The 20,318-nt window shown below is 36.1% G+C and overlaps 2 long non-coding RNA genes across 3 annotated transcripts; both read left to right on the forward strand.

Annotated features, from left to right (window-relative positions):
* The first annotated feature begins 6,175 nt into the window (after positions 1-6,175).
* On the forward strand, positions 6,176-7,046 carry LOC103435361 (uncharacterized). The gene is made up of 2 exons (XR_529401.4): positions 6,176-6,318; positions 6,625-7,046. It is a non-coding gene; the product is annotated as an uncharacterized lncRNA (long non-coding RNA).
* A 1,404-nt stretch (positions 7,047-8,450) lies between these two features.
* LOC103419800 (uncharacterized) lies at positions 8,451-19,778 on the forward strand. Of its 2 annotated transcripts, XR_003773610.2 has the most exons (4): positions 8,454-8,891; positions 9,138-9,389; positions 9,470-9,533; positions 19,368-19,778. It is a non-coding gene; the product is annotated as an uncharacterized lncRNA (long non-coding RNA). The 2 variants fall into 2 exon arrangements; XR_526968.4 differs by lacking the exon at positions 19,368-19,778 and having other exon boundaries at positions 8,451-8,891; positions 9,470-9,701.
* The last annotated feature ends 540 nt before the right edge of the window (positions 19,779-20,318 follow it).

Consider the following 20,318-nt stretch of genomic DNA (forward strand, 5'->3'; position numbering starts at 1 on the left):
CGTACGGTGCAATGTGCACATACACGTGAAAGACTGGCCCTAGCCCGAGCGAGTACCAACACCGATGTAGCAAATGATGAGCAAATAATATAAATATAGCCATGCCACAGTGACTCGATAATTCACATCAACATAATAATAATAAATAAAATATTAATCATGGCCATAATTAAAATCCCATGAAAGTATGCATACATGTGCATCCCGTAGGATTTAGGATAATTTCGTAATTTTTTGTTATTTCGCTAATTCTTATAAACGTTAGTCTAATCTAAACATATGTAGGAAAATCTTTTTCGAATGAATAAATGGCAATCACACACACACACACACACACACACACACACACACACACACACACACACACACACACACACACACACACACACACACACACACACTGTATATATATAAAAGAAAAGACCCACTCATAGATTAAGTCGTCGAGTCGAACCCGCCTCGAAGCATCGAGAGTCCTTGCGATGCGTTTCACCTAGAAACAAAACCATTTGCGTAAATACGTAACGTACTAACGTATAAACGTGTTTTCGTACAAAGTACGACTAATAAAGAAACTATTTTAAAACGATCGAATTTCAGGAAACAGAGAGCGGATTCGGGTCCGACACGTCGAGAAACCTAAGGAGAGACCTTGGGTTCCTCCACGCGCCGACGCAATGTGGCTGCACTGGTAGCCATGCCCCGTACTCACCACCACATTGTGGCTTCCCAAGCGCCCCCTAGCGCTTTCGAGTACGACTGTACTCGCCTTCCTCGCAAAGGCCTGCATTTTGCAGGTTTTTGGTCTGATTTCCAGAGCTCCTATCGAGCTCAATTCTTAACCAAATGCAATGATTCAAAAGCCAATTAGAAGCTAGGAATGTGGAGAAGAGGTATATACCAGTTCAAGGTTCAATCGTGGTCGGAGTTGGCTGGGGAACGGCCTAAAAGTGGCATGATGGTCACGGTCCAGATTTCCAGAGTTTTGAGAAATTTTCCCATCGTCATTTCTGTTATGAACCCAGTCCAAACTTCACTCATTAAGTCTAAAAGTCATTCTAAACCATGAGGGGACATCACACAAAGTATAATCGACACTCACCTTCACAGAAAGTGGTGAGTTCCATGCCGGAAAGTCTCCACGATGTTAGAGCTCCATGATCCGAGAGCCATTTCCGTTCGGATGTCTGGAACTAAACCTAGGACTAGGTTTCAGATGAGAGGATATCCTAAGAATGTTGGTTTGATGATCATTTGCCACGGAAGATGGCAATGATCATTACCTCAGCCTCACGACTGTCCTAAGTTTGTAGAGATGAGAAAGACAACATGGAGGTTAAAGGGGAAAGATGTAGAACAAGAGGGAGACAAAGAGGGATATAACATGGTGGTCTAGTGTGGTTCAAGTGTTCTAAGGGATCGCTGGAGCCAGGGAGTGATGGTTGTGTAGTGCACTGCTGCATTGGTTTTTACCGAGAATGAGAGAGAGTTTAAGATGAGAGAGTTCTAGAGAGTTTGAAAATGAGGGAAAGAGAGTGAGAACTCCAGAAAAATAGGGGGACACGAGGGTGAAGGGGGGAGTGGTGTGGGCGCAACTGACTCACCAAACAAGACCAAAAATAGAAAAATGCAAAAATATTTTCCGCAAACGTGAAATTACTAAAACGCCATCCACGTTTGTAGTTCTGTAAAATTTTAACCGTAGCACCGATTTCGATTCTGATTGTGCCTATGTGTTCGTAGTGATGAGCACTACGAAGATATGCTAAAAGAATATTTCATACATCTCACAATACACTAGTCAACGAAAGTCAACAGAAGTCAAAATCCTTGCCTCTAGGGGCATTTCTGTCAATTCACACTTTTAGAATTTATAAAATTGTAGAATTAGGGACGGGTCGTCACACTTTGTGGGATGAAAGCCAACAACACAAAGTTTCCCAACATTCCAGTTATTTTTCTCATCTTTTCCCAAAAATTACGCATGCATTTTAATCCAACAATTACTCATGTCTTTCAAACTTATGGTTTTTACTTTTTTTGTGTATCTATTCTGTCGTGCATTTTTTATTGATTTTGAAACCATTGAGTGTATCAGGACACTACAATTTTTCATAAACTGGTCCCAAAAATATAGTTTCATAAATGATACTCTTACACTCACTTTTACTAACTATTGTTACACAATCAATCACTTACATATCATATTGTTCATATAGTGGTTCAAAGAATTCCAAGAGCCTCATTCATACAGTGGTTCAAAGACTTCCAACAGCCACATTTGCCCAATTTACACTCTTTGGATGTTATGGTGTAACAATTTTTATAGCTTTGAAACATATTTTTATACGGTTTCTAATCCCGCAGCAACATGCGGGCACTATTTCTAGTTGTTTTCTAAAGATTATTATGTCTGGCACTTGCATTAGATAAAAGTCTTATTGCTTGGAAATAAAGAAGTTGGAGTTTCATTATAAAATTAATTTGTAACATGGAGAGTAGCCTAACTTCTTGTAAACCCTTGCAAGGTTTCTCTTTTCATTTGTGTGAGACTCTTTTACTTTCACATTTTCACAGAAAATAAAATCAAGATAATTTTTTTTTTTATCCCAAGAGTGAGGAGAACTAAGACTGACAAATAAAATGCTTTGAATCAATGGAGTTCTACCTTCTTCCTTGTTTGCATGTTTACAGGGTTCTTCCTTTCCAGTATTTTTTTTTAATTTCCTTCCAAATGTTATGCTTTTGCAGTTTTATATTTTCTCTTTAATATTATTTAAAATTCACATAAGCATTCATGTCATTTAACGAATAAATGAGTACCCTTAGATGTTATGAATTTGAAGACTTAAAAAGTGTAAAAGTATTTACCAAAATCTTTATTCCTTGATCCTATCTCATATATATATAACCCTAATAACTTTCTCAAAATTTCTCAATTTTCCAAATATAATAGAACCCTAGCTAATATTTTTGATAAATTGGAGAGGAATTGAGTCAAATACAATAGTTCTACTCCAAACTTCTGGTAAATAAATGTGGTCATTCCTTCATAATTCTGTTAAGTGCTGATATGCACATAAATGGACCCCACAAAATTTTACCACAAATGGTCCCTAAAATTGACCCACACCATCAAGATAGTCCTTGAAATTGATCAATGTAATCCCTGAAAATAGATGTTACAAATCAATATGGTCATTCTACCCCAATTCTGTAAAAAAAATTATTATGTGCTGATGTGGGTTAATAATTTAATAATTAATTAAAATTTTTGTCTAAATATTTTTTTGCATAATGGATTTTTTTTTTCTTCTTATAGTAGGCCTACTCCAAAGACATATCTTTTCTATAAATTCTCAAAGGCACAAGGCTTAACCAAGGTCTAAGACGGGGTTTGGAAATAATTGTCAACCAACAATAAACGTGTCTTGGTTAGAACCTTATTATCTCAAGGCAAACCTCGTTGTTCTTTGCGTCACCAGACCACCAAGGGAGCACCCAACAAGCTCTCCAAGATGGTGAGGATGTTGATCACCTAAATGTTAACGGTGATGTCACAGAAGTTGTCGCCAATCCAAGCCCTCACCAAATGTGATATCGATCCGAGTCTAATTAGGTGAAGGGTGTCAAAGTGTATAAAAATGGGTGTATTGAGAAATTTTTTTTCTCTAGAGAATAGACAGCGAAGACTACCATAGATGGATGTAGAGGAATGTGGATTGAGATCAGAAGTGATTGCGAGATTAGGTTTTTGGGTTGACAACCTTTTTATTAATTATTAAATCTATTTATAATTTTTTTTAATTTAATTAGACTTGTGTGACATATTTATGTGTCACATTAGCACATAACAAAAAAATTTATAAATTGTGACAGAATGACTACATTGATTTGAGGCACTTACTTGTGGGACTACATTGGTCGATTTTCAATTTCAGTGACCATTTTGATGTATTGGGTCAATTTCAGGGACCATTTTGATGTTGCAGGTCAATTTCAAGAACCATATGTGATTAAAAAATGACTTATGAGACCCATTTAAGTGTCACATCAGTCCTTAACAGAATTTTTAATAGAACTGTGACGGAATGACGACATTAATTTGCGACACCTATTTTCAGGGACTACATTGATCGATTTTCAATTTCAAGGACCATCTTGATGGTGAGAGTCAATTTCAAAGATCATTTGTGATAAAAATCCTATATATTTTCTAGTTCAGTATGTTAGACTTTTTCTATCCACTTCCTGAGCTTGAGTCATTGACAAAGTTGTTAATTACGTTGGTCAATCAAATTTTATTTTATTTTATTTTTTTGAAAGAGACATTCGAGATTGAAACCTCATAAGACATTTCTTTATTGAAATGTTCTCATAACTGAAACACGTTATTTCATCACGAATAACAATATTTATTATTTTCTTACATAAGCAATATAATATACAAACAAAAAATAACTGGCTTTTCAAACCAGTTGCAAAAGACATCACATCGATGAGCAAAAATGACACAAATAATGAGTATCTTCTCAACTTACCAATCACAACATAAAATATAATCTTGATTTAGTCAGCAAAACATCGCGCCTGATCTTCTTGTAATTTGATTTTAAATTTGAAAAAAAAAAAGGATGCTACAGAGGTTATTTTCTTATATCATATTCTATAAATCACATGAAGTTATAATTAATGGTTGGACTAAAAAGATGATCTCCCTAACGGCTACGGTGTAGGACTATCTCTTTTCTCTCTAGTTAGGTTTTCTTTCTGTCTATTGTCGCTAAATTCTTATTAACAATATTATTTGTAACAAAATGATGTGTGTAATACTAAACAAAACTAACGTGTGTAATACTAAACAAATTAAACTGTACGAGTCCCCGTGTGTATGAGTTCGGATTTGTTGTATCAGTTTCTTAAACAATAGTCGATATAGGTTTTCAATATTTCGTAAGGAACGCGCTGGAATTGTCATATATAATTGATGAATGACAGAGATTTTGACTATCATGCAATATTTAGGTCTCGTTTGACATGTCGTTTTAGACATCGAATAAAACTATTTAATACAATCAAATGCTTAGTGTGTTTACGTATAAAATAAGAACTGATTCAACTAATCAGTGCCCACCTATTTTAGCATCTACGTCAACTAATTATTTTTATTTGGCAGAAATGATCTTTAAATTACTACAAATAATGAGATCACATTGCAAGCTGAGACGGAATAGCTAGAAGGAGCAGGTACGTACCATTCCACAAGTCTAATACGAACATATGTATACGAGCATGATATAAGTATTACTTGCGTACACAAAAACTAATCACCTTCTTGAACTAGCCTGGGTGTTCATCCTTAACTGGAAGCTAATTCATTGTCCAGCTTTCTACTTTTATAATTAAGAAAAATTAATGAAACTGACTTCAAAACTTTACATTTTAACAAAAAATAATCTAATAATTTTATTTAATGATAAGGACAAAAAGAAGAAAAACATAAAATATAAACATGTGTGCCCAGCGAGTGTTAAATAAATTTCATAAACAGTGTAGTAGCGTTAAGTTTCATAAACAGTGTAGTAGCGTTAAGTTTCATAAACAGTGTAGTACCGTTAAGTTTCATAAACAGTATAGTACCGTTAAGTTTCATAAACAAAGTAGTAAGTTTCATAAATAGTGTAGTACATTTCATAAATAATGGAGTACCGTTAAATTTCATAAATAGTGTAGTAAGTTTCATAAACAATATGTGTGAGGATGCACGGGTCCTGCGTGTCAATTTTTTTAAAGTTATTTTTAATAAAACCAATTGGCAATTTGGAATATAGCTCAATATCTAATAAGTCCTTACAATATTTCTTCTTTTACCAATGCTAGACTCTTTTACTTTCACATTCTCATATTTTAATATACGTCAATATATTATTAATTATCTCAAACTTGTGTCCAAGTCATTTGGTTTTAAATTTGAGTGGGGATTCGAATCACGTACATATACGAGCTCCATTGTATGAAAGATTGAACTAGTCTCATTAATATTTGACTTAGCATGCAGTAGTCAGTTCAATGCCAAATAAGTACTAATTAAAAAAAGGCTAAAACGCGTTTAGATATATGTGGTGTAGCCTAGGTCGCATTATATATAAAAAGGGCTGGCTTAGCTAATAGCTACGGGAACGAAGGAGCCAAACTTCATATCTCAAGTAATTAAAATGGTTCGCAAGGCCTGCAGCGTTTACATGATCCCCTTCTTTCTATTGCTATTGTTTTCATCAGAATTAGTCTTTGCCAATGTTTCTGAAGATCCAATACACAGTTACTCTCTCTTTCTCTCTCTCTCTCTCTCTCTCTCTCTCTCTCTCTCTCATGCACAAATTGAATTCTTGTTTAGGTCTGATAAATATTTCATTTGCGATTTTTTTTTAAATTAAAATTAAAAGCTACTTTTTTAATATTTAAAATTTGTCTTGATTTCTATTTTTTTATTTCAATTTTTAGTTCTCAAACAAATTAAAAAAAATTAAAAATAAAAACTAGAAAAGTGAAAAGGTAACCAGCCTTTAACATCTATATATGTCAACTAATGATGGAAGTTTCTTCTTATCATTGCATATGATGCAGGGAAGATGATGATTAGTAGGTCGCAGCATCTGCAAATGCAAATGGAGACCATTTTGGCAAAGAAAGGGGCGCAAATAGGCGTACCAATAGTATCTAACCCACCTGGAATAGGAAAGTAAGTCCCATGAGCCGGCCACCTAGGACCCATCAGGGATCGCCCCGATTGTAAAATTTTTATTTTTTTTAGTGAATAAAATATTATTCAAAGTTACATTACGGGAATGTTTTTCATGCTACATGTTTAAGGAAAGAAAATAAGTCAACGATTCACTTAGAGTGATTATAGCTAGGATCCTAATGTAATTATCAAGCAATCAGGATGTATTTACCTAGAGTAGACTTCCTTTTACTGTATAAAGCCATGTATCATTGTATGATTCAATATCAAGTCAATTACGTAAGAAATTATATTCATCTGCAAACTCCATTTTCCTTTTAGTTTTCACACTACAAGCATTGGATTATTTAGAATGGTTTGGTAGATAAATTTTTCACGGCTCAATATACTAAATGTCATAATATAATTGATTAGAAATTTTTTTTTCAAGTTTTCAACCAATTGTATTATTACAGCTTGTGTACCAAGCCGTGTTCTCGACACACTAAAAAATGTCTCGGTCTCGTGAATCCATACCCCATCCAATACTCGTAGCATAGAAGTAGAACCCTTACATTACATCATAAAAAGTATGGCAGTTATTTCGTTCTCATAAACTTGATAAACAAAGTAACAAACTACTTTCGTATTCAGTTCATGCGTGTTAGGGTTGTTCTCATTTTTATGCCCTCTACTTTTTATTTAAGCACTTGCTCATCTACTTCATCTGTTCGTTAAATTTCAGATGTTTTCAAACTTTTATGCTTCAAATATTTTTAACACTTTCTAGACAGCAGCAACCAACCAAAGTTTCTTAATGTTTTTATTTTTGGTTCCAGAATCAACTGAGTTTTGATTAGTATATCTAAGCAGCACCACTGATGTATGGTAAGCGGTTTGATTATATATGAACTACTGGAAGACGTGTATGAGAGTGAGTGGCGACGTTAATTACTAAATTAATCATGACTTTAATTCATTTCATTAATCATGATAAATCTGCATTTTGGGCAGAAAATGAGAATGATGTCGAGTTTCAGATGACAATGGAAGAAATAATCCAAAAAAAGGTCGCACGCTCTTTGCCATTGTTTATTTATCACTTAATGGGTTATTACGCTCTTTGCTACTGTTTATTTATCACTTAATGGGTTATGCATAAAGGGAAATATTTCTTCATTTTAGGGGAAAAAGTGCTAGCAACAGTGGCATAAATATTTCTATTCGAACATTTTCACTTCTTCAAATGTCACGTGTCATTTTTTGACACAAAAATAAGACCTTTAATGCTTTTGGTTAAAAATTAATGATTTAAAAAAAAAAAAAATTATTATTGGTACTTTAAAATTCTTATTTTGTACTCTAAACTTTTTATACTTAAAAAGGAAAAATACAATCATAAAGAATGCAAAATAAGATTATTGAATGCCAATAATATTTCCAAGGTCTTCAAGGGTTTTTTTTTAGAAAACTAATGAAAAGGGTTTGAAAACTTTAAGTTTGAATGACAATGACAAAATAAAGGGTAAAGTGAATAGTATCAGAATTGACTTTTTAGTATAAAAATGTAATTTTTCGTTAAAATAAATAGTACCTTGAGTTTTTCGTTAAAACTCATTTTTTTTTCTTATATAAAAACGAAACATGTTGTAACAACCTGTTTTCAAAATTTAGGTGTGGGACCCACCACTGTGTAGCATTTGTAACCGGCCCATTGATCCATTCTCCTCCCGTGACACATTCCACCTTCCACCTTCTAGAACTCACTCTCTCTTTTCAAACTCTCTGTCTTCTCTTCTCTCCACATCACCATAGCCCAACGAGAGCTCGAGACACCATCACCACAGATTCTAATTAAATCGAGACCCCAAACCACCAAATACAAAACCTGCGCAACCTGGGGATCCCTATGGTACCGTGGTATGTTAAATTATGTAATGGGAAGTAGGAGAATCCAAGCAGGGGTTCTCGGTGAGAGTAGCTCTAATGGAATCAAGCTACAACCTTTGAATGCCTTCTAGCATCTTGGATTAAATCTGGGTTCGAAAATATGGGTCTCTGACCTCTGTGATTATTTGTTCTTCACCCCAGCTTCTAGCATGGAGCTCCGGCGAGGAACCCGTCGAACTTGGGGTCCCATGAGCTCGAATTGGTCCCGTTCGAAACTCAGGTAGCTTAACCCGTGCTCTGCGTGTTAATTTCAAGTTTAAATTCGAGAAGTTTAACCTCTGTATATCTGTGCATGTATTCTCAGTTTTTCCGGTAACGAACTCCGGAGGAAATCCGAGAGTTCAAAGCGAATCCTTGTTAGAATTTTAATGGGGTCGGACCTATGACAGTTTTGTGAGATTTTTGTAAGGTTTTGGAATATGAATCTTCGATTTCACACCTGCATGCATCTTTGTTTTATTCCCAGAAAACCGGCAATGGAAATCCGACATGTTCATGTCGAATCGAAGTGAATTTGACTCGATTTCATCTGTTATGATGCCATGAGGAAATTATCTGAATTTCTGGTGAAATTCTAGTGCAAACCCATGTGAAACCGAGGTGTTTCACCTCTGTTCATTCTCTGCAATCAGTTCCAGAAACCAGCGAACCCACACCAGTGCAACTCCGGTGAAATCTGAGACAAATCTACCCTCTTTCATCCTTAATCTGTGATTGGGTAAATCCTAAACCCTTATTTGGTGTTAGAATTTGTACAATGTTAAAGTATGCTTAGTAAAGCTAAGTGTTATCTTATAGGTGCGATGTTATGATACAAAGTTGAATTATGGGGCACCTATGGTGGATTATACTCTCATCATCGGTGAGTGAACCCCTTCTTAAATGAATATTTTATAACTATTAGTCTAGCGTGCATTTTAAATTTCATGATATAAACATGCCTTGTATTATGCTTTATGGAATTTCATATTCACGGTTAGAAAATTGTGTTTTACAGAGATTGCTTTACGAAATATTTCTGATTATCGAATTTATATTTTCTAAAGGTTTTGAAATAGTGGTTTTATACGAATGAATTGTGGTGGATTTATTTGTGAGGATGGAAAGGTAAGACTCTCACATCGTTAAAAGGAGAAACTTGTAAGGGCTTATAAGAGGTTGTACTACTTCTCATATTACAAATTGGTTTTATGGTGGAACCTCAACTTTCTTCATGGTATCAGAGCAGATTAGCCCACGTGTGAACCTTAATGGCTACACGCGCTTCATATCACTCAATTCGTGTTATCCACGTATTTGGCTTGAAAATTTGCTATATGTGATTTTATGATGTAAGTTAGCTCAATTTTCTGCACTTTAGTGATTCCTATTTCTTATTGAAAGGAGAAAGTCACATATCATTGAAAGGAGAAACCTTGCAAGGGCTTATAAGAGGTTGTGTTATTCCCTTTATTACCAATTGATTTTACGATGGAAACTAGCTCAACTTTCTACACTTTAGTGATTACTATTTCTTATTATTAGCTTTTGATATACATAAAAATATATATTAATTACTATCTTGAACTAATGTTCAAGTCATTTGGACATTTATAAATTCGAGTGGGAACCGGAATCACGTGCACTTATCTTGAACGTATGGAATGTTGAAGATAAAAGATATTGCCACAGCATCAGTGCCACATCAGCATTGCCATGTCAGCAAGTTAGTTGAAAGTTGTAGCTGATAGAATTGGTTATATGCCAAAGAAATCTTGAATACATAGTGTGAATTTGTAAGAGGGTTTCCTGTGCATTTGTGAAAAGTATATTGAATTGTTGAAAGTATGGCGTTCAATTCTGTTAAAATTGAGAGTCTTTTGGGTATGATTACTGTCAAACTACAAGAAGATAACTTTGTAAAGTGGAGCTTTCAGTTTTAAGTCGGTTCTTAGGGGATATGATCTTTTTGATGCTGGTGTGACAAAAGAAATTACTAAAACCTATAATGAATTGGTCAAGAAAAATGTTTTCTTGTTTAGTTTGTTAATTGCAACACTTTCGAATGAAGTTATGGATCATGTCCTTGGCTGCGAGAATTCACAGGAAGCGTGGAAAGGTTTGGAAGAGAGATATGCATCTATCTCAGTTGTAAGAATCAATCAACTCAAGATTGAATTTCATACTGCACAAAAGGGGGTTGATTCAGTAGATAAATTGCTTAGGTTGCAGCGTATTAGAGACCAATTAATTGTTGCAGGAGAAAAGATCACTAAAAATGATTTGGTGATTGCTGCTTTATCTGGATTGCCAACAGAATTTGAGATGATCAAGACAGTAATTCTTGCAAGGGAAACTCCAATTTTATTGAAAATTTTCAGGGCTCAGCTTCTTGGTGTTGAGGGAAGTATTAAGTCAAAACTCAATACCTTGTCTAACTTAATGTCTGCAATGTATGTTCAAGGAAGTTCTTCAGGTTCACAAAGTTAAGGAGGCTACCAAGGCTATGAACAAGTTGAAAGCTCAAATAATCAAAGAAATCAGGGGGGAAATGTTTTCAATGGATGATCTAGCCATGGAAGTAATGGTGGAAAGACCTTTAATTCACAACAAAGGTCTAACCACAACAATAGGAGGTTCTCTGGTGGAAACAAGTGCTCAACAAACTTGGGAATTGGTACCACCACCAGCAGATGATAGATCCATTATTGGCAGCACATGGGTATACAAACTCAAAAAGAATCCAGATGGTACAATCTCAAGGCATAAAGCTAGGCTAGTGGCACAAGGGTTCTCTCAAGAATAAGGGATTGATTATTCAGAAACCTTTAGCCATGTTGTGAGACACACCACAGTAAGGATACTTTTGGCATTGGATGCAATCAAATATTGGGATTTAAGACAACTAGACATCAAAAATGCATTTTTGCATGGTGAATTGCAAGAGGATATTTACATGAAACAACGTCAGGGTTTTGTGGATATGACTAATGCATCCTAAGTATGCAAACTTATCAAGTCTCTATATGGACTTAAACAAGCTCCAGGAGCTTGGAACTCCAAATTCACAAGCTACCTACCTGCAATGGGATTTAAAGCTTCAGCATCTGATTCAAGTTTATTTGTCAAACAGTGTGGTGGTGATGTTATCATACTACTGTTATATGTAGATGATATTATAATCATTGGTTCTAATTCAAGTAAGGTGCAAAATGTCATCACAGAGTTATCTGAGGTGTTTGAACTCAAAGATATGGGCAGGTTAACATACTTTCTTGCGTTGCAAGTCAATTACAAGAAGAATGGTGATATCTGTGTAAATCAATCTAAGTACGTCAAAGATCTTCTTCATAAAGCTGGAATGGAATCTTGTAAGCCAGCATCAACACTATGTAAGCCACACAATCCAATGCTAGCCCTTGAAGGAAAAGTGTTGATTGATCCCAGGTTTGTATAGAAGTATTGTAGGATCTTTGCAATATCTAACCTTTATAAGGCCAGATATTGCATATGTAGTAAATTTTGTACGTCAGTTCATGGCTTCACCTACAGAGGTACATTTAAGGGAAGTTAAAAGGATTTTAAGGTTTCCAAAAGGAACTATGCAGAATGGTATAACATTTTCAACTGATACAGAAGTGAGAATCACTACATTTAGTGATTCAAATTGGGTTGTAGACTTGAACACAAGGAGGTCAGTCACTGGTTATGTAGTCTACATTGGGAATAATCTAATGTCTTGGCAGTTAAAGAAGCATGATTTAGTTTCAAGGAGTTCTGCATAAGCTGAGTATAAGGCATTAGCCTACACTGTAGATGATGTAGCATAGATACGAAACATTTTGAAAGATATGGATGTTGTGCTACCTTTTCCACTGTGATATACTATGATCCCGATGTCCGTGGGACATCAAAATGGCCACGTGCTGGTCGACACCCGAGGGTGACGAAAGCCATTTAATTAATGCGTAAGCCGAGAACATGGAAAACATGCATATAAATGTTGTTCGAAAACTAATATAATGAAGTAATATTCAACTATCAACAATGAAAAAAACATAATGGTAATGCATAACATGTTCAGAGCATAATCTAATTCAGAATACAACAAAAGATGCTATTACAATGACATCAAAGTAGAAGAGATGGCACGATGTCACTAGTAGGGGAATGCCTTGTAGCTCAGGTCGTAATCCTCGTTTCTATGTCCTGAGGGGGTGCAGAACAAACATGAGTGTACCAAATTGATATATATATATATATATATGTATGTATGTATGTATATATATATAATACTGAAAAAGTTATCAACATACTAACTCCCAAAGTTTTAATGAAAACATCAATAGCATAATACGTAGTAGGTTTCCGAAACCCTAGCATGCCATAAAACCTTTCCAAAACATATCTCGTATATAGTGTGATAAATAGTGGTATCCAATAACAATATCTCCCGGCCCAATACCAGCTTCTATGTCTTTGTGCCCGTAGCTAGAGATTATTTTTCCTGGCCCAATGCCAGCTCCATGTCTCTAGGCCCGAAGCCAAAGATTATTTCTCCCGACCCACAGCCAACAACCATATACCTCGCCCATGGCGGAGTAGTGACCAATAGATAAGCACAAAACCATTGAACATAGTCTTTCCAAACATAGGTACATATATCTCAAAAACATCTTTATAGTATAAAGTCATTCATCATCTATACTATAAAAAAGTGTGCAAAAGCATGTTCATAAGCAATATAAATTTATCTATCATCTATACTACAAAGAACATGAGTTCGATAAAATATGGTATTCCAAAATATTCTCAGTAAGCATAATATCTCATAAAACGTAATCATTAAATTATGCATTTCATGTATGCATTTCTACTATTAAAACATGCATTTTAGAAGGGATCCACTCACAGATACTCTATCGTCATATAGCCGTATGAAATAGAAATGACGGAATCGCCGCTAATAGTGTCACCTAAACACATAAAGTGTACAATTAACAAAACTACACTCAAACGATTGAATTTCAGGAAACAGGCGTCATAAACTAATTCGGGATGTTGAAAAACATAAAAAGGGACCTTGGGTACAGTCACGCGCCACCCCATGCGCCCTCACGCATTGTCGCAAGGTGGCGGCTCCAGCAGCCACATGCCGTCGTAAGTCACTGAAAAATTCTTCATCGGCTGCCATAAGAGCACAGGCGACCACAATTGCATATTCATATTAGTTAAATTTATGTGTTTTCATTTACGTTCGTTTATTCTTCATAACTTTCATGCATGTTAATATGGCTTTGTCATTCTCGGGTGTTGGCCAGCACGTGCCTGCCCTGGCATTTGGAGGATATTGAGGTCGGGTGTGTCACCCTAGCAGTGGCTAGGGTCAGTGGCAGCCCATTTCCCTGTTATTCTTCCTACTTTCCTCCTCTGTTGTTCTTTGTTTTTCCTACCCGTTTTTCCTCTGTCATCCACCCCCTTGGGCTTCTGATTTAACTTGCCTTTGCCCCCGATCGGAAATTCTCCTTTTCCAATCTATCCTTTCTTATCCTCCCCCATAATCTTTCCACCTCCATGCATCTACTCAAATCATTTTCTTTCTCTCCCGCGTGACTTCATCCGATCTTGATTCCATTGTTTCGATCTGTAACGTTATCATTCTACCTGTGTTTCACGACTTTCTAAGGAGTGGAGAGCTTGGGCTCAGGTGGTTACACCACCACCTTCCATTTGTGTGTCGCTCTCAGCACTGTTGCCTGTGGGAGGTTTTTTCCCATTGGCTTCCTTCCCTTGGTGGATGCAAACTTGATCTGTGGGGTGTTTGTTTGAGGATGATGCAATTTGTTTACGGTTATGTTCCTGGGGCTTGGCTGGGTTTGAACTTCGGCAATTGCAGGGGGTGTGCTCTCTGTAAATTTGTGCATCCGGTTGTGTATGTTTGTTGTGCAATGATGGTAAAATTTCAAAAAGGATCCTCTCCTAAGCAAATGGAGAGGATCCTCCTGATCATTTTTTATCCAACGGCTATAATTATTATAACTTTTAAAGGGGTCCTCTGTTTGTAGCCGTTGGATAAAAAATGAACGGCCCGATGAGCCTGGTCAAAAGGATCCTCTCCATCTGCTCAGGAGAGGACCCTGGTTACCTTATGGCCAAAAAAAACTTGGTAGTTTTACTTTGGCGTACCATTTGACTTGAGGACCAATTATACCATAGTTATTATTTTCTTACTTATAATCTATTGCTGTACTTATTTGATTTTCTCTTTTGCTGTACTTATTTGATTTTCAATATATGACCGTGGAATGGTTTGGTTTCTGGAAGAGTTGAGTCTCATAAATCGCAATCATGGGGCAACGACCTTGACTAATCAGCATGAAGGGAAATACTAAGTTCAATGTCAGATAACTAATTATTTGATATATACAAAAGTCAAATGACTAACTATTTGGTGTAAATGTCAAATAACTAAATACCATTACTAAAAAGGGTAAATAGTAGAAATGGTCTCTGAGATTTGCATAACTCATCACTTTGGTCCTTAACATTTCAAATCAATCAAAGTGGCCCCTGAGATTGTCCACCATCCATCATTTTGATCATTCCATTAAAAACTCCGTTAAGTGTCTCGGAGCTCTTAGCCGGAAGTTTGGGCAATTTTCAAAGCTTCGTAACTCAATCGTTTCTTAACCAAATTCGACCCATAATATATCAAAATGAAGATAGGAAAGTGTAGAATAAGATTATACCTATTTGGAAGTCCAATGATTGCCGGAGATGGCCGGAAAATAGCCTCAAAGTTGACTGGTCAGAGGGAAAACTGGAAAACTCGTCGGAAACTGGGTTAACTTTAAACGTTCATAACTTCTTCAATACTATATGAAATCAAGTGATTCAAAAACGAAAATCATACTTCTCGACAAGACAAAGAGAATGATACCTTTTTTACGGCTAACTCGTCATGGTTTGGCCGGAAAACGGCTTGAAAGTGGCAGAGAAGTATGATTTTCGTTTTTTAATCACTTGATTTCATTTAGTATTGAAGAAGTTATGAACGTTTAAAGTTAACCCAGCTTCCGACGTGTTTTCCAGTTTTCCCTCGGACCAATCAACTTTGAGACTATTTTCCGGCCATCTCCGGCAACCATTGGGCTTCCAAATAGGTATAATCTTATTCTACACTTTCCTATCTTCATTTTGATATATTATGGGTCGAATTTGGTTAAGAAACGATTGAGTTACGAAGCTTTGAAAATTGCCCAAACTTCCGGCCAAGAGCTCCGAGACACTTAACGGAGTTTTTAACGGAATGATCAAAATGATGGATGGTGAACAATCTCAGAGACCACTTTGATTGATTTGAAATATTAGGGACCAAAGTGATGAGTTATGCAAATCTCAGGGACCATTTTGGCTATTTAGCCTTACTAAAAATTAAAAACGTATTTAATGAGACATGTACTTGGTCGTATTTAATCTGCCATTAGGACGTGATTTGCTGCACTGCACGATTCACTCAGTCTTTGTCTTTACTATTGTATTGTATTCTAATATTTGCCTTCTATGGCTTTACAAAGTCAACTGATGTAACATGTATATATATACAATCTGTGATACTGCAAATAATCAAGTAAATCAATCACAAATTATTCTCTGCTCTTTTGCGTTCATACTTTCCTTTCCAATCTCAAATTCTTTTGCGTACATATACCTAAAACAATGGTTCACAAGGCCTGCGTTGTCTGCATGATTCTCTTCATTGCATTGCTATTGCTCTCATCCAAAACAGACTTTGCCAATGTTTCTGATGATCCAATACACAGTTACTCTCTCTCTCTCTCTCTCTCTCTCTCTCTCTCTCTCTCTCTCTCTCTCTCTCTCAATTGATTTCTTACGCATGGTTTGGCATTACTGTTGATTTAAGTACTATCATACTAAAATATATTGCCGTTCTGCAGATTAATAGTATGCTTGTCAAGCATGCCATGTAAAATATAGGGCAACAATATATGGGAATTGTTATTAGCACCTCAAAAAACTCATTTGGCATTCCAAACTTTCTATAATTAGACAGAAAAATACACTTGTAAGGTGTGCAAAATGAGATTTTTAGAGTGCTAATATCAGTTTCCTAATATATTTGTCTTATAAATATTTAGCTACATATACAAGCTAGATTCGCTTATCATCAAGTTTCTCTTGTAGGTACCACAACCATCGCCTGAAGGTTGAAATTTGCTTTTAAACAATTGAGAAAAGTAGAGTACACAACTCTAATATTTAAGTGTTAGACAAAATAAGTAAACAAATTATTTGTATTACACTCACAAATATTACAACGCACAAATTCTCGAAGACACAATTTTAAAGGTTATGACACTCTCTTACTTTTTAGAGACAAACTCTAAAAAACTCACATTCCTCACAAAGACCTTATATCTCACTCACACTTAATGGAACTCACTTCTTGGTTATTTCCTTGCTTGCCACTTCTTGGTTCTCTTTTACTTGCTTGCCACTTCTTGATTCTAAATGGGGTGGATGACTTGGAACAAATACAAACTCCTATAGGTATCGTATCCCACAATTTCTCAAAGGGTGAAACAAATTCTAACCTTAGTTGAGAAAGCCTGTTGATCACATAAGCTGCAGTTCTCATAGCTTCAACTCAAAACCTTTTTGGTACATTTTTCACATGTAGCATACTCTGACATATCTCTGCAAGATGTCAATTCTTTCTTTCTATTACATCGTTCTGTTGTGGAGTGTTGGCATAAGTGAATTGGTGACGTATTTCATATTATCGTAGATATTGGAAGAACTCACATGAGTTATACTCCTTCATTATCTATGCATAAGCAACGAATCTTTTTTCCTACTTCTCCTTCGACTATCTCTTTTCTTTCATAAAGAAATCCCACACGTACATGAAGAAGTCATCAATGAACGTCACCATGCATTGCATCCCACCTACCAATGGTTGCTTGATAGGCTCAAACACATCAGAGTGAACCAACTCTAATGGTTCTTTTGCTTTGAATTTTGACTCCTCGTATGGTAGTTGATGTGTTTGACCATACTAGCATCCTGCATAAACTATGTCTAAGCTAATGTAGCCCCTTAAGCATTGATTTCTTCATCATCACATTTAGCTTACAATAGCTAACATGACCCAATCTCATATACCATAAATTTGTTGTCTCGTTACTCTTTGTCTTGTCTACTTATGCAAATTTTTTTATACTACATAGACTGACTCCAATCTTCATCCCTTTGTTGGTGGCAATTCTAAGACCTTGAGATATCGATACACCTTCACATCTTGGGGATCGAACAAGACATAGTAACCTGACGATGTCAGCTGTACCAATCAGAGCAGATTCTGAGCATGGTAGACATCTTGTAGTGACACCTGGTTAGGACTATATCGGGGCAGCATTACTGCATTACCGACATAGGCTATCGGTAACCTTGGTTATCAGGTATTACTACCATGCCATGTATTCAGAAAGATACTGCAACTTCTCTTAATCTCCCGTCATATGATTTGAACAACCTAAATCCACGATTCTCGTAGTCAGTCTGTTCTAGACTTCTTGTTGTGAGAGCTAACTTCTACTTCCCTGTAGCAAAAGATGTTTCGGGGTCCCAATCTTCCTCAAGTTCTTATTTGTTTTTTGGAAGTGGCAACATTACTCTCGACATAAATTTTCTTTCTACAGTTGTAACATTTGCCTTCAAACATTTCATTATTCTCAAACTCAACAAATGATGATTGAGTCAGCCATCCTTGTAACGACAACGAAGCCTCAGTATTCGGGTTTCAGGCTGAATAATTATTCTTTCTATCCTAGATTCTACAATGGCAGCAATAGGATTTAATTCAGAAATTTCAGGGCACATGTGGACTTTACCTTGTGAAAATACTGAACAATCGTTATATCCCGTTGTGCCACTGATAATAGCTTATACTTGAGAAGTTGTAGGCTTGTTTGTTCTTTTTTTAAAGGAGTGTGGGGAAGGTGTCCAATACTTTTTTCGGTGTTGTGGCTTTTCGTCCAACAATTCTTCTTCAATTTTGATCTTCAGGGAAAACATTGCTTTTCCTGCTTTGATTTTCCACTTACGCAATGTGCCATTGGTGTTTTCTTCCGACTGAGTACCTTCACTACAACCTTACAAATAAGACTCCATGTACGCCGCCCACATGTTGTAATTTTTGTTGTTGAGCTTCTTGATTCCTTCAACTACTTATAGATCACCCATTGTGCCGGCAAAATTTCGAGAACCCAAACAAAATTAGCCAACAATCTTGTGAAGTATTGAACTTCTCAAGATTCTCGAAAGCTTCACCATAGCCGGTCCCTGACCATACCATTCTAATACCTCTTGAGCTTTATGCCAAAAAACTTGATAGTGTCCTTGCGTCCTTGGGCTATCCTTTTGGATAACTCGCGATGAGCCCATATGTGTCAAAACCGAATCTTATCCTCCCCCAACCACACACCAACAACTGTAAGATCAAAGTATTGAGTGTATCAACGATGTATCTGTGACAGATAAAACTTGGACTGTTCACTTGATTCCTACAGCAGTATTTTGTTATTGTTCGAATACAAAATAGCAGTTAGTCTCTTTCTCATATATGTATACATTTATTCGTTTTTAGCATGTATGATTTATACATGATTACCAAGTTTCCTTATTGCCATTGCAGAGAAAGTGACGACCAGTAGGCGGTATTTGCAAATAAAGATTAGCGTGGCGAACAAAATAAGCGTACCAGTACAAAATAAAGCGCCCGGAGTAGGACATTGACACCGAGCGAATAGCTAATCTAGCAATTGAAGATGAATTTGCACATGATCCAATTTATAAAGGTTTGATTCATTTGGAATAACCACAAGGTGTGTTTACCTTATTTAGTTCTTGCTATTTATAGTTCAATGTTTTTAAGCTCAGGTTCGTGCTTGTATTGTCCCTAGTTGTAATCTATGCGTCTTCTTAATTAGTGTTTATCCTATATATTCATGGAGGGATGTTCCATGACTACCTAAATAAACCATTGTCCCTTATTGTAATATTAATTCAGATTTTGAGAGTAAAACACAGCCTTTGGCTTGGGAAAGAGTAATTTCTTCTCTTATCTCTAACTCTAGGGTGGATTAATTAATCGTTATAGTAGCGAGTTATCGACTTTGAGTGTTCACTTGAGGAACATGAATTGAAGTGGATGATCTAAGGAAGTGAGTGACCATGAATCCTTGATCACCAAGTGCATGCTAGATCTCTAGATTACAGGTATCTTCAAGAATATAGGAAACTAGATAATTTCGTAGCAGATCAGGTTTTCGCATCTAATGGAACAAAAATGGTCAATCTTAGCAAGTCAATGGACTTAGCCCACTTATCCGAAACAAAATGACGGTGGCATCGCTTTTCCGTTTGTACAACTCTGCGATAGAGGCTGTTGAGTGCATGATCGAGTTTCTGAGCTATTCATATTTCGATATGCCTTACTCCGGCCCTACAATGGTCGTGTTAGTGTAAAAGGTTGGCTCGACACAAGCCAAGATGAATGTGAAGAGAATCCCACATCAGAGAATTACAACTACAATCTAAGGTTTAAATAAGGTGTTCCACTCCTAATTGCACTAAGGTCTTTTGA

The sequence above is a fragment of the Malus domestica genome, chromosome 05 (assembly GCF_042453785.1).
Source record: "Malus domestica chromosome 05, GDT2T_hap1".
Lineage (NCBI taxonomy): Eukaryota > Viridiplantae > Streptophyta > Magnoliopsida > Rosales > Rosaceae > Malus > Malus domestica.